This window comes from Galleria mellonella, unplaced genomic scaffold, assembly GCF_026898425.1.
Source record: "Galleria mellonella isolate WM207_F2 unplaced genomic scaffold, CSIRO_AGI_GalMel_v1 utg99, whole genome shotgun sequence".
Taxonomy (NCBI): domain Eukaryota; kingdom Metazoa; phylum Arthropoda; class Insecta; order Lepidoptera; family Pyralidae; genus Galleria; species Galleria mellonella.
The window spans coordinates 4,109,849-4,123,674 of NW_026442184.1; the positions used below are offsets into that span (position 1 = coordinate 4,109,849).

The 13,826-nt window shown below is 34.0% G+C and overlaps 1 long non-coding RNA gene across 2 annotated transcripts in view; it reads right to left on the reverse strand.

Annotated features, from left to right (window-relative positions):
• Window positions 1-285: 285 nt before the first annotated feature.
• Window positions 286-13,826, reverse strand: part of LOC128202482 (uncharacterized) — a 60,328-nt gene continuing 46,787 nt past the window's right edge. The window contains exons 2-4 of one of the 2 annotated variants that reach the window (XR_008253807.1): window positions 7,150-7,313; window positions 5,123-5,245; window positions 286-546 (exon numbers count right to left, since the gene is read on the reverse strand). This is a non-coding gene — a long non-coding RNA (uncharacterized LOC128202482). The remainder of the gene's footprint in view (window positions 547-5,122; window positions 5,246-7,149; window positions 7,314-13,826) is intronic. The other variant, XR_008253806.1, reaches the window with a different exon arrangement.

The window sequence follows — 13,826 nt, forward strand, 5'->3', positions numbered from 1 at the left end:
TATTTATTTGTGTTTTCATATGTTTATTACTTTACTATTACATTACAATTTCCTATTACAACATTACAGTTAATTTTACGAAAAACTAGTTACATTTTTAGTAAAATTCCTTTGAATAATTAATTATATTAAATTGAAATTTTTATTTTAGAGATGGAGAACGGTGCTTCGGAATCGACTCCACTCGACTTCATTTTCATACAATATATATATATATATATATATATATATATATATATATATATATATATATATATATATATATATATATATTATTTTATTGGCACATAAAACAGATCACAAACTTAAATAATAGTTACATTTGTGATTCGGCTAGGTTATAATTCAATCACAATATGTGCACAGCTTGAGTAGTTTATGAAAAGCAAACACATAAAATAAAGAAAATACTTAAAATGTTATATAAATATATAAAAGATAAAACTATATAAAAGAAACATATTTTCAATTAAACAAAAAACATATTAAATGGCTTCCTCTCGTTTCTTCGGCCCATAGTTAGGCGGCACCTTTTGTAGTCCATATCTGCAACAAAACCAGTTAAATATTTAATTCCCTGATAGATTTCACTTACCATATTGAGGACGACCTTGGCAGTGTAGTAGTTTACACTACCACACATTCCTATAGTTAGTTACAGGTTCCATCCCAAAACAATAAAAAGATTTAAAAATATTACTGCTTGTATTCTGAGTCTGGATGTTTTCTACTCGTATGTAACACAATATTAAAATAATAGAAACTACATTTTAGTTTTAGCCAAAAAGCCGAGAAGTGATAATAATGGGTCTCTCTGCCCGCCCTCCACGTAGTTTCCCTAGAGACCGTCATAGTTAATTCCTGATGAATTTATCACAGTAGGCCCACTAACCTGAACTACTAGTTATATTGGGAGGGAAAGGGATTGTTAGTAATGGGTCTAATTGACCTATTGCTAGCAATATTCCCTATCAGGTCGACCTCCACACGGTTCCCCCTTGAAACCATCGTTAATTCTAGTGGAATTCGTCACGATGGGCTAAATGACCTGCCTTTTCATCCTCACCTATTATCCCTCACTGGTCCCTAGCCAGTGTTTCCCGATAGCGCAGGTGGGATTACCATTTCATTATTATTCAATAAAAAAACTAGTTATATTATGTATTCATCTTCACCTATCTTTCACTGGTTCCCCCTTAACGTAAACCAATGGCGCAGGTAGAATCCATTCCATTTTCGTCCATTTATACGGATATCATTAACAAATAATTTATACATTATTTTATGAGTAAACCCATAATACACAGACAGCGTCTCATACTTGAAAAACCCAGTGCAAACAGCTTTATTCGTATACCAACAAACAGTACACAATAGGCATTCTCGACACCCGCCGCGGTCTATTGTCCATGGTTCAATTCCCGGCGCGTTCTCTAACGAACTTCTCATTGTGATTTTGAATTCAAAAAGCTATTAAATATTGGTGCTTATTTATATATACATAAAGTTTATAATCGTTTGATTGTGCATTGTCTATGAATGGAACTCAAACTGTGTTTGATTGTCGCTGGTGAAATATGTTGACTAATAAAAATGTATAGATTTTATAATCGAAACAATATGTTCAGTCGTTAACCATCTATTTCCATCTATGCCATAAAAATATAGAAACAAATAATTTCGTGGCTCAAGAATTTAAAAATAGAACAAACATTTTTGAATCAAATATTCTAAAACTGAAGAAAGCTCATAATTTTGTTTTTGTTTATCACAATGAACAAAATTAGAGAAAATAATTTCGTTTCACTGACAGAAGGCATCCTAAAAAGGATGCTAATGATGTCAATCGGACTCAATTTCGTGTTTTTGTTTATACCAAAATCGGACCAATAAATGGAGTATAACATTTCTTTCGTCATACATCCATATCATTATCATAAAAGTCAAAAGTAACAATATTTTAACATTTTTAATATTTCCAAACGGCATGTATTATGTAATTTTAACATCAAATTTCTGTTTCGTTGGGCTCCGAAATTTCGAAAAACATTTCATGGTAGGCCCTCTGTATACAAGTGAAAACTACGTATTAAATTACTGGCTTCTACCCGCGAGTTCGCATGATCGGGATATGTTTACTGACCGGCATAAAAAGTAGCCTGTATCCGTCGCCATTCCATATACGAGTAGTACGTGTATACCAAATTTCACAGTGATTAGTTAAATCGTTAAGGCGCTATAAGGTAACAAACAAACTCACTTTCACATTTATAATATTAGTAAGGATTATAAGTGAGTGAAAATTGTGCTGGTATAGTGATAGAGGGAGACTTTGAACAAAAGTCGATTGCTTGGATACCTCTGTCCCATTCGTGTTCCCGATTCCCATTTCAACCGTGAAGCAGTTGTGTTTGCATGACTGTGTTTCGGTTTGAAGGGTGAGATATGGCATGTATTTACTGGGTACAGAGGAATAACATCTGAGTCCTCGGAATGGCAACACATAGGGGGTATCATGGGCAAAACAATATACTCTGTTATGTCCATGGTACTGCTCATGTCTATAGGCAACGGTTACCACTTACCATCAGGTGGGCCGTTAGCTTGTTTGCCATTCTAAGTTATATAAAAAAGACATTTTTTTATGAAATGAAATGAAATGAAATTTATTTGCTAGAAACATTGTAGAAAAGGTGTTGCATTTGTGAAGTTTATAAGATGTCCATTATGTTTCGCCACATCAAATGGCATGCAAATATTAATTATTGAATTTATCCATTTTCTATTTTATACAGGTACATCATATATTTAATTTTCAATTACATATACAATAAATCACTATTAGTACGAAGTGTCACTTTGGTCATGCATTACAAACAGTCAATAAAGCTACTACAAATAATAAAATGATAAAAATGTCAAATAAAATTAAAATTACAATTTAAATTTCAACTAAGTCAATGTCACAGCATTTATATTTTACAAAAACTCATTAATAGTAATTTTAGTTTATATACTGCGTTATCAAGTCAGAAAATAATATTCTTTTTTTAGTTATGTATAATTTTTATATTTGTATTACTTACTCTGTTATGTCCATGGTATTGCTCATGTCTATAGGCGACGGTTACCACTTTCCATCAGGTGGGCCGTCAGCTTGTTTGCTATTCTAAGTTGTATAAAAAAACCATTGTAGTATAAATCAAATCAGTAAACCCATCGTAACGACATCGAACGAACCCATCGCATTTAATTACGACAGTTTTAAGAGGTGGTTTTCAAAAGTCTCATATTGCTAACAATACAGTTTGTTAACATAAAAACATCTGTATAAATGCGAATCATTCTACTCTACAACTGTCACCGTCATCTTCATCATATCAGCCTTTATCTGTCCACTGCTGAACATAGGCCTTCCTCATAGACTGCCAGAACTAAGGAACGGTCCTGAGCCACCTGCATCCACTGATTTTACACAACGCATTTGAGGTAGTCACTCCATCTTTTGTTTGTTGTCGTTGAACTCTACAAATATATTTAATAATAATTTATCTGAGAGATAACACTGAAACAGATCACCGTAGTTCCCAGTAATGGTACCATATGAGGGATACTTTTATGGATGACAATGGAATGGTACCCCGCCTACACCATGCAGGCGAGATTCCATTTCATTCCATTATCACTTTCAGTCCATTATTATACCACAGCCTGAGCGTTAGCAAGAGAAAACTCATTTGAAACCGCACTGTACGTGACCATTTAGGTTCAAGCATTTCGCCATCAACGGGAATGTCATCTTCACATGATTTTCCTGTTGATGACGAGCAGTGCGATGATAAAAGTCTAAACGTAGTCTCATTTAATTACATCTAAACAAAACTATCCCATTATATAAAAGAGTGACTTGTAGGGAATAGACGTAAGTCATAGATATAAAAACTTATCATCTTTAAATGGGAGTATTATAGCTACTGGCCGTGTGGTCCCAGCATAGAATAGGCCACCCCTTCCTTTCTCGTGGGTGTCTTAAGAACCGACTAAGAGATTTATTTTGATGGGTGAAAATGATATGGTAACCCCACCTGCGCTAATGGGATATGCTGGCGGAGCATCAGTGAAGGGTGATAGATAAGAATGAAAACAGGCCAGTTAGTCCATCATGGTGAATTCATCAGGAATTAACCATGATAGTTTCCAGGGAGAACCGCGAGGAGGTCGACCTGGTTGGGTATATTGCTAGCAATGGGATTCTCAGTCTCCACTACTAACAATCCCTTTCCCCCCACCGACTAAGGGAGGACAAGGGATGATCAGCAGCATCCCTCTTAAAACATCTCTAAAGCCTGATTGCGGTTGACAATTCGCCTGCCAAGCGTGGCAACTACTAGCAAGCCCCCTCTTAGAGGGAGGCTTATGTTCAGCAGTGGACAGTTAAAGGTTGATATGATGATGATGGAATTGCCACTGAATTGAATACACAGTACTCAACAAATAAGTAAGGGTACCAACATACAAGGCTAAAATGTCGGCTATAGAATACCATAAATCGAGATGATCAGGGCCATGCTACATCAACCGTACTTGAATTCCAATATTTTATTATTGCTTACTAACAGTAAAACTTTTAAATTTACATAATATTATGGAAATTCAATGGGACGGAATCTAACATCAGAAATATTTTTTTTATGTTCATATTTATTAGCTTGGCCAGCGGTCGTACAAGATGAAAGTAGTAAGGGGACGACCTTTGCCCATCAGTGGAACACCGTAGATATGATTAATTGATTGATTTTTTTTTATTTTAAATACACAATCGGGACTTGACGTGATGAAAAAACCTTAACAGGTAAATAGTACTTTCAGGGGGGAAAGGGATTGTTAGTAATGGAGACTAAAAATCCCATTGCTAGCAATATACCCAACCAGGTCGACCTCCTCGTGGTTCCCCCTGGAAACTATCATTGTTAATTCCTGATGAATTCATCATGATGGGCTAACTGGACTGTTTTCATTCTCATCGATCACCCTTCACTGGTGCTCCGCCAGCGTATCCCGTTAGCGCAGGCAGGGTTACCATTCCATTTTCACTCACCAAAAAAAAATAGTACTTTCATACCTGCTTCTTTATTGCCGAGCTTTGGACGTGGATTGCACCATGTCATGGTCATGACAGGACTGAAGTGAGCGGCGTCTTCATCTGGCAACTTGCGTAGTCTCTTCGGGTAACCTCACACCGTCACTATTGTGATCAAAAATGTATAGGACAGTGGGAGGTTAAAACTCGATTGTGTATTTAAAATATGTGTAAACAACACGAAAGTTTAAAATTAAAATTTAAGTTCAAAATAAGTGATTTTTAGCATTTATTTAATTATTGTTCATCTATACGCATACCTACTTTTTTTTATTCTCATTAATATTTATCATTTCTAATATTATTAACATGAAAATGGCCACGCGAGCTCCATCTTAAATCAAATCATTGTTTTCCATTAGGTGAGATCGTATCAAACGTGGGACCTTTCAATCGTAAAAAAAGTAAGTTTATTTGTTAACCAATTACTATGAAATTTGATACACATGTACTATATGGAATGGAAAAGGATATAGGCTCCTTTTTATCCTGGTCAGTAAACATATCCCGGTCTCAGGTACACATTCATGGGTAAACCCTAGTTTTACTATAATTACAACTCTGTCATTCAACATGAACGTAAATCTGAAACTACCATATTTATTAGAAGAAACCACATTTCTATAAATCAAGTACCTAGTCTGTCATGGAATGGTCTGTACATAGTCAAATGGACATTACAAACAGTCAGACAACCGAAGATCTAAAAACGTCAACTTTCTGCATACATTACGGACGCACGGTGAAACCACTGCACACAACGTAACGTAGGCATCTAATGCAGTTTTCTTGTGTATTTTGCATGCAGAGGTAAAAGCTGTATGTTGTATTGTAAAACAATTGCACAAATAAGGAAATGATGTTATGTTTATGTAAAGTAGTGAACTAAATGGTTTCTGGCGCTTCAGTGTTTCAAGTTCTTGAATAATAAATAATAATTAGTTGTGACACTAACAGACTTTTACACGACTGACCATTAAGTTAAATTGTTTAAAAAAAAACAATTTCAATTGCGGTAAAACAAGTTATTTTGAGCTAAAAACTAAACTACTAGATATATAGATATGTATATTTAATAGAAACTAGAAATATACATTTATATTGTTGAATTTATTTTAACTCTATATGTATTTAAAATTACAAAATTTTCATCGTGCCTCCGATAAAACTGTTTATAAGTACTCTTCCCCATCCAAAGGTTGCCTGGAAGAGGTCACTTTTAGCGATAAGGCCACCCATTGTTTTCTCAGTGTGAACATTTCTTGTAATTGTTTGTATCTATAATAAGTTTGCTACTGTAATCTTTTGGAGGAAACAATAAAAAGTGTCTATCTATCTACTAAACCTATTTTGATAAAATTTCTCTAATACAAATTTGTAAGTATATCTTTCAAATAAAAAAATTATTTTTCAAATAGGTTTACAACTAACGGAGTTATGAATCCACCAATTTCCAGTAGTGGGACTATAATCGGATGATCTATGAAACGATCCTAATAACTTTGTTAACCAAATTAAATGACAGGTAATTTTGAATTCCTTTATTTTCAACCGACTGACAAACAAAAAGAGAAGCTTTTCAATTCGATTGTATTTTTTATGTTTGTTACCTCAGAACTCTGTTACCAATAAACCAAATTATAAAAACTCTTTCTTTATCTGAAAAGATAAACTTTTAGATTAATCTCATATAAATTTTATTAAAATCGGTTTAGTAGTTTTGTTTCTAAATAAAAAAAAAGCTGGTACCACTTTTACCACAACTGAAGTCGGCTTATTTTTTATGAAATTAAATCTTAAATTATTGACTTATCGTATGGAAGCTTCTATTAGTAATATTTCATGTAGTTTACTCCCACTTTTATTTAAAACGCAGCAGAGTACGCATTGCTGTTTCACTACAGCAATAGAAAATATACATGCACACAAAAAAAATCTCGTCTAGAGTCGTATCTAAAAGCGTCTGCTCATAAGAGACTTTCGACATGTAAAGAAAAATTAAAACAAACCCTTTATGCCTCTACTTGGCGCCATCGTTACCATAGAGTCTTTTCCCGTTTTCTTTCTTTTTTAACACGTCTGAAGTTGTCTCGTGTTTTTGGCTTTCCCTTTTCGTCTGCACGCGAGTGGTCGGGGCGTTTCATAATCTCGAAATTTCTTTCAATATTACTTCCTGTAACAAGCATTTTAATAATAAAAATATAATATTAATGAAATTAAACAATTTACCACGTGAAATATGATCAAAATTTAAAAGTTGCTTTTTAACTAATCATTCATCACTTGCAAATTTCGAAAATTATTTTGAGATTTCAAATTTCATCCTCGGAAATAGATGTTCAGTTATATAAATACAAACACTGGTTTCATATACCCTTTATGACTAAAATATAATATTTATTTATATATATGATTCGATATATTGGGAGAGGGAAGAGGGGGATATAAAACCTGGTTTGATCCATTACACTGCCTTGTGTTGAATTACTGTTGAGATACAAACCTAAAATATAGTCAATACAATTTATAACTATTTATCAACAATTTTCATTAATTTTCACTGCATAATTACATTTCTATTCTATCCCAAAGATTAACAAAGAAATAATGCTATATAGAATTAAGTCCGCTTTCTGTACAAAATATTTTTTAATGTAGTCGAATAAATAAACTCTCAATATAGTTTAATATTGAATTCTCATTCAGACCAAAAGAATATTATCTACTAGTGAAATTGTTTGTTTTCCCTAAATAAATATGAGCGGACAAACGAGAGATTGCTTATTCTTTAAAATATCCATTACTTTGATCCATTATATGTACTTTTTTGTTAATAAATTTTCCATTATTTTGCGGGCAGTTAAAAAATAAAGAATATAAAATACACACGAGAAACTCGGCGTCTGTAACATTCGCCGCATCCATTTCCTTTTTCATGGCAATAATATTCTTTTTAAGTTATTTAGTTTCCACTCTGATATTAGGTATCCATTTTACAAAGAGCTCTCTACTTACACACAGCAAAAACTGCTACCATAAAAATAAGCTTAAACATTATTGCACAAGGCAGGTCAAGTCATTATGGTTGGACGTTAAGGTAGCCAAAAACAAAGGACATATTTCCCTTGTAAGCAAAACCCTCTCATTTGCGCCTCTTTAAAAATGCAGATGCTTGTGGACTGCAAGGATGACAATTTCAATATTTGCACATTTAAATTTTTTGAAGACACCCACATACATTATTCAAAAGGGGGATTTTTTACACTTAGTAACCCATTGTTGTACAAATGAATAAGAACCTCGAATAATTCAAGTATATTTTAAGTTGCGTAAAAAAAGCATATACATGCTTTTTAAAATTGTTAACAAGCTGACGACCCACTTAAAGGAAACCCCAAACTATCATCAATGGATATGAACAACACCACTCAATATTGTAGGATACGTCATGATGTAAATTTTAATGTAAATAAAAAAATAAAAAATAATTAATGCCTTGCCATTCCTGAGGACTAAGATTTTATGCCTCTTTCAAGCGAAAACAGAAACATATATATAGATATCTGGTGGCAAAAATACACATGGGACAGTGGTGCCCATACAAACAAGTTATATACAATGATTCCCTCTGACATAAAAGAATTAGTAGATGCCTTAATAACTCTAAATACTCCAATGAATCTGAGAGATCCCGTAAACAAATATATCCAACTAGCATTCTGATAATGGCAAAACTGATTATTTTTATGTTAAAACTGAACTACTAAACCAACTTTGATAAAATTTCTATTGAAAAAGAAATTTCAAATCGATTCACAAGTGACGGAGTTCAGAGGTAACAAACAAAAGTACAAAGTAAATGAGAACCTCCTTCTTTCATGAAGTCGGTTGAAATCCATTTTCAACAGTAATAAGAATAATCGATCCTCAAAAAGATCTGTTTAGTATAGTATCCATATCAGCCAATAACCCCCAATAGTTGCCACGCTTGGCAGGGGGGTTTACAACCGCAGTTAAGCTTGGTGTTTTTTTAAGAGGAACACTGCTGCCCATCCCTCCACCATAAGCTCCCTTAGTCGCCTCTTACGACACTCACGGCAAAGGAAGGAGAGGTTTTCCTTGGAAACCATCGTGTTGAATTCCATATGTATTCATTACAATGGGCTAATTAGCCTGCCTTTTCCTTTTAACCTATGATCCTTCACTGTTACGATTTCATTCCTATCCATTAAATAAAAAAAAAAAAAAAACTCACTTTCTCATTTATATATATATATATATATATATATATATATATATATATATATATATATATATATATATATATATATATATATATATATATAAAAATACGAAATATCATTTTAATCCATTCAGTTTTTAAACGTCATTGCTGAATAGCCAACATGGAAACGTGTAAATATTTTTAAAACTTACCTATTAGTTAAATAATTATATTTACAATACATTTGCAATTCATCATTCATTAACTTCTTTATACTTCCTCATATTTGCAAGAAAGTGTGAATGAATTATGCAAATTTATCATTACCTACTAATAACATTAATGAAGCGAAGATGAACAAATACTTTTAGCATTTGCATAAATGAGATAAGTACTTAAATAAGTAAAGTCGATCCAAAAACGACTTTAGATATACAAGTAGGAGATACCTACGCATTAAAAATGTTGCGACACGCTTTAAAATTTGTTATTGACTATTTTTGAACTGCGGAATGGATAAATAAATAAAAAAAATTTTATTGTTCCCTTCAAATTTACCAGATGGAGACTTTGAACAAAAATAGTTTGCTTGGGCACCTCTGTCCCATTCACATTTCTACCATAAAGCAATTATATTTGCATGACTGTTTCGGTTTGAAGATATGAAATTAAAGACGAATAACACCTGAATCCTCAGAAATAGTAACGCATGTTAGGTATCATGAGCGAAACGATATACTCTGTTATGTCCATGGTACTGCTCATATCTATAGGCGACAGTTACCACTTTCCATTAGGTGAGCCGTCAGCTTGTTTGCCATTCTAAGTTGCATAAAAAAAATATAGTAAACACAATTTTCTTTAAACACAATTTATCTCAACAAAATTTGTATAGAATGTACAAGTAATCTGTTACTTTTCATCTTCAATCATACTTCATTTCAAGAGTAATGCATCAAATCCCCGACAAATCTTACTGTCATGTCAGCAGGATTAGAGATTTTTTTCAGCTACGTACATAGGAGAAGAAAAATCGTCAAGTACTCGCGTGTATTACAAAAGAGGGTAGCCTTACCCCTTGCTCCCACCCCACCTCAAAATGTTTCGGCATGTCTACGGATGAAGGAATATTTTTTGCGTGGAGAGGTCGTAAAAGTTTATTGGATTGTTGTAAAAAAAATGGGGGAATCATTTGGATATTTAGAATCGTTATTTTTTTTGTACTATATTTACTCTAATTATAGTGCACATCAACCATTCAGAATACATTATTCTCATTTCGGTTGATCGCATTCATGGATCATATAGTCCCTGCTAGCTTAAGAAATAACAGATATCATACCAGTGTATATAATACTAGATATATCCCATGTCTTCATCTGCGTAAATCCATATATGAAATATCCTATATGTTAAATTAGCGTAAATCAATATATAAAGTATCCTATATATCTTAAATTAGGACGTAACCTATTTATGTACTCAATTTCATTCAAATACGTACAGTAGTTTTTGCTTGATATATTTACTCTAATTCCAATAATTAGATCAAATATTATGTTTTAAGCTTAACTATCCGATATCTCCCACCTTCCTCTACATTTATCTGAAGTATTATCAAAAAAAAAGTTAATACATAATTGAATGTATGTTAAAAACTCCAATCAGTAACGGTCTATCCACTTTTAAATAGATTATTCGATTATAATTCATACGAAATCATGTCTGTAATCGAGCGATATAACTCATCTCATTTCTAACACTGTATTCGATTAATTTTAACTTCCATAAATTATTGGGTATAATTTAACCGATTAGTCATATAAGTCGGTATAATTATCTATGATGATAGGTATTTCCGATGTTTTGAATTAACTTTGTTTAGTGTTAGTAGTACATGAGGTATTATTACACAAAATTATTTCTTAGTAAGCTAATATAAACGTATTATATTCGAAGTATTCTTTTTTTAGCTCTCTATCGTGGTTTTTTTCCAAGAGATTGAGAAAGCATTGAGGCACTTATTGGCTATGGAAACCGCTTTTTTTTATACAACTTAGAATAGCAAACAAGCTGACGGCCCACCTGATGGAAAGTGGTAAACGTCACCTTTAGACATGAACAGTACCATGGACATATAGAAAGTTCGTATAAAAGTGTTCTGAATGCAGTACCATGGACCCCTTCCTTATGTCCCTAACAATGAGTTCTGGTCTGACCGCCGTATACTGTTGTCACGCCCATAACGAAACCCCGTCGGCATGGAGCCCGCTTCCGTTGAAGAGCAGCGCGTGTTTCTCTCGAAACTCGGCAAGAATGCCGTGAAATTTTTGCCGATCTCAGAACAGATGGGGATGAAGCTGTGAAGGCAACAACCGTCCACAAGTGGCTAAAAAGATTCAGAGAGGGCCGAGAAAGAGTTCGATGTTCGGGGGATTGTCCAATTCGTCCCTCCAGGCCAGACCACGTCGATGCTCCAGCTCCCTCGTCAGAATTGGCGCCGTTGGATTCTTCACCAACACAGTCCGTGAGTTTTTGTAAAAATTCCATTACGGTGACCGAAACTCGCCGGATTTGGCCCCGTGTGACTTCTTCTTGTTCCCAAAAACCAAATTGGTACGCATTTGGGGGACATAAATGAGATAAAAAAAGCTACGACGGGGCAGCTGAGAAACCTACAACCAGAACTTTCAGAGCCTTCTCACAGTGGAAACGGCGTTGTCACAAGTGCATTATGTCACAGGGGGAGTACTTTGAAGGGGATAAAATTGATTTACCTGAATAATTGTAAAATAAAATTTTTAAAAAACTTTTATACGTACTTTCCGGACAAACCTCGTATACTGTTTCGTCTATGATACCGCCCATGCGTTGCCATTCCTGAGGACTCAGATGTTATTCCTCTGTACCCAGTAAATTCACGCCATATCCCACCCTTCAAACCGAAACACAGCCATGCAAACTCAACTGCTTTACGGTTGAAACACGAATGGAACAGAGGTGGGTATCATGTGGTGGGCCATATGCTTGTCTGCCATCTCTGTGGTATAAAAAAAGAAAGAAATGTGGCCCAGTAGTATACTAATCACACTTGTAGACCTCAAAAGTCATGAAATGTGAAAGATACCCAGCAATGTTATTTACATTAATAATATATTGAATTTGACCTTACTCTATATACATATACATATATACCTATTAGGTACTACAGCAGATGTACAAATATACACAAATGTACAAATATACAATAAAAATTATTATAGCTGCAATCCCAAATTAGATAATTAGAGTTATTTTTGGACTATTAATCCATATTCTTTTGAAACAAATATTCGGTTTCACTAATGGAAGACTTCCATAAAATGATACTAATAAATAAAGTAATAAAATAAATATAGCTGGACAACGCAACGTCATCTGGTCTCAAATTAAGTAAAATGTTACTACGTACGTACTAGATGACTGATAGTAATCCTCAAACATATGTATATTTTATAAATAAAACACAAATTACGTATAAAAATAAATCCAGACCAATACAAACAGACATATTCATTAATTCAAATGTTTGTATTATGCGGGAATCGAACGCGCGATCATTGAAATTACAGTTATACTACCGAAGTTGTTATGGTAATGATTTTGACCTCACTCTATATACGTATATACCTATTAGGTACTACAGCAGAATACCACCTTCAAAACATTTCTTGGTCCGCCACCGCTATAATTTGAAGTGGGCGACGCGACGTACCCGGGTGGGGGAGGCTGGGCTCGTTTTCCCCACGAGTGCGGAGTCAGGCACGGTCGTGACCTCGCATCGGGAAATGACCAATCTACCCTCAGCGCATCGTGCTCTTGTTTGCCATTTTTGAGATCAGGCCCCGAATGGAGCATACGTTAATACATAATTACGTGAGTTTATATAATATTCTTTATATTTATTTATTATTTACCTAAAACATGTGACAAGATGTTACATATATATAATATATACAAAACATGTATATATGGGCATGCAAATCCGAAATGAGGATATCCGCAAAAGGACCAAAGAGATCGACATGACCCGAAGAATAGGCAAGCTGAAATGACAATGGACTGATCACATAGCGACAACCAATACGGAATACGGAATTCTTGAGTGACAACCCTGTATGAACAAACGCAGTGTAGAACGACCCCCCCCCTAGATAAAGTGACGACCTCAAATGGATTGCAGGGAGTCAGTGGATGCAAGTGGCTCAAGCACCTTATGGTGCTTTATGGCAGTTTATGGGGGAGGCCTATATTCAGTAGTGGACAAATAATGGCTGAGATAATGATGATGGACAAGCAAATGTTATGTACCTATAATAATTTACACTTTCATTATTATTATTCTTATATTATTTACTAGATTTTGTCCTACAAAAAACACCAACTACAATTATGACAAAACCATGTTATTTTGATTTAAAA